General features: G+C 29.6%; 1 long non-coding RNA gene across 1 annotated transcript in view; it reads left to right on the forward strand.

Annotated features, from left to right (window-relative positions):
• Window positions 1-268: 268 nt before the first annotated feature.
• LOC135225420 (uncharacterized) overlaps window positions 269-2,500 on the forward strand; it is a 10,448-nt gene continuing 8,216 nt past the window's right edge. Inside the window, exons 1-2 of the long non-coding RNA XR_010316946.1 lie at window positions 269-349; window positions 1,228-1,287. This is a non-coding gene — a long non-coding RNA (uncharacterized LOC135225420). The remainder of the gene's footprint in view (window positions 350-1,227; window positions 1,288-2,500) is intronic.

Here is a 2,500-nt window from a genome sequence, read left to right on the forward strand (position 1 = left end):
CTCTCTTTCTCTCTCTCGGTGACTTTTCTATGTTCTACATGTTAATAAACTCTAAGTATAAAAAAAATCTAAGATAAAAACCTCCCTTAGTAACAACATCGCAAAGTTTATCGTACGATAATATTCCGTCCCCTTTATCAGTTCAGCTGTAAGGAAACACAAACGTAAATTCTTATCTTGATTAGATCTATACCAACCAGAAATTATGTTCTGGTCTCTTGACTTGTTGTATCAAGTAGAGAAGGAAAAAGTCAGATAAGGAGATTAAATCTAATACACTTAAGATGAGCTTCGACAGTGATCCTGGATTGACAGGTGATTATTTCTGTTGGGATCTTTGAGGGAACAGGTAAGGTGATTATTAGGATGTTGTCTTTTGTAACTGGACGTGTATATATATACATATATACATATATATATATATATATATATATATATATATATATGTATATATAGATATATATACATACATATATATATATATATATATATATATATATATATATATATGTATATATATCTATATATATATATATATATATATATATTTCAATATTTATTGACGCACATGTATATATATTGATATATATACATATACATATGTGTTTATATATATAATATATATATATATATATATATATATTTCAATTTTTATCGACGCACACGTATATATATATATATATATATATATATATATATATATATATATATATATATATATATATTTCCATCTACATACTATAGTACACCCAAATGTTTCGTAAGTGAAATAAACCTAAATAATTTGACTGAATGAATATAGGTGGTATAACACATAAACATTCGAAGCCATGACACAAATCAAATGTCTGTCAGAAATGTCACTGTTTGACACTGTCGTCATTCTTCTTTATTGACATTTTCGTCATTCTTTTGTTTGACACTGTCGTCAATCCTCTTGTTTAACACTGTCGTCATTCTTTTGTTTGACACTATCGTCATTTTTTTGCTTGACACTGTCACCATTATTCTTCTTTTTTGATACTGTCGTCATTCTTCTTCTTTGACACTGTCGCCATTCTTGTTTGGCATTGTCGTCATTCTTCTTGTTTGACACTGTCGTCATTCCTCTTGTTTGACACTGTCGTCATTCTTCTTCTTGTTTGACACTGTCGTCATTCTTCTTCTTGTTCGACACTATCGTCATTCTTCTTCTTGTTTGACACTGTCGTCATTCTTCTCCCACAGATGAACTTCAAGATTTGGTTGACGCTTCTGTCCGTGACTGCACTTTCTTATGGCAGTAAAGTAAGTATATCATTATTCATTTTGTGCAAGAAAAATAGGTTTAAATTTCTGCTTATACAATCTCTAGTTCCTTTAAAGAATATATCAGTTTAGCGCAAATTAATTCCTATCAGACTCAGTAGTTTTTCTTTTATCGTAAAATTAAAAGTAAAGCTATTGAAAAGTATGAGACAGTTTATACTATGAACTCTATCTTTTTCATCTTGTTGCTTAATTTTTTTATTTATTTCTTGAATTAGCACAATATGGTTATTATCCTTCTGTTTTGACGAATATCTGCTAATATTATCTTTCTGCTGTGACGAATATCTGCCGATAAACTGAATCTAAAAGTGATTTCAAAACTTATAAAATTGATGTACAAGACTGTTACTTTTCCATAACTTCTTACATATTTTTTATCTTAATTTGGACCTCTCTTTCTCGCGCTTATTTAGATGGAATTCATTGTGCATGACGTACTTAAACGTCTAAATATAAAGGTTGTTTGGTCAGTGATAATCCGGGAGATACATTATCTACTTGATATGAGCAAGATAACCCATTATAATTCTGTCCTCCCCTTAGTACGTTTGGTGTGGCGTTGGACGAATATTTATTTTCAGATGTTACGAAGTTTGCTGTCTATTATTCGTTATGGTAGTGTGCGATGAAGGATTAGAAACCTAGAGAGATTTGCCTGGTATTGAAAAAGATTATGCTGAATGTGATCTTACGTTTTGAAATAATACACAAATACTTCCATTTCGGATTTACTACCATGCAGTGTATGTAACTTGGTACTGGACAAAAAAAAAAAAAAAAACTATGATCGTACTCTTAAAATAAATCCTCAGATTCTCGTCTTTTAAAAATTGTTTTTTAAAATATAAACTATTTCAAATGACTTTCATAAACTAGCAAGCAAATTCGTCTTAAAAATGGACATTAAACAATTTCAAATGAGTTTGAGCATATATAATGTAGTTCTTGGTCTTAAAAAGATAAAAAGAGGAAATATATCTCAAACTAATTGAAGACGCAGAAGATAGCTACGTCTTGAAAATAAATAAATAGGCCATTTCAAATTAATTTCAAAATGCAGGAGGCAGCTTCGTCTTCAAAAGAAAAAGAAAATAGATTATTTCAAATCAATTTCAGGATGCGGAAGGCAGCTTCGTCTTAAAGATAAATGGATAAACAATCTCAAATGAATTTCAGGATTCAGAATGTG

The sequence above is a fragment of the Macrobrachium nipponense genome, chromosome 13 (genome assembly GCF_015104395.2).
Source record: "Macrobrachium nipponense isolate FS-2020 chromosome 13, ASM1510439v2, whole genome shotgun sequence".
In the NCBI taxonomy this organism is placed as follows: domain Eukaryota; kingdom Metazoa; phylum Arthropoda; class Malacostraca; order Decapoda; family Palaemonidae; genus Macrobrachium; species Macrobrachium nipponense.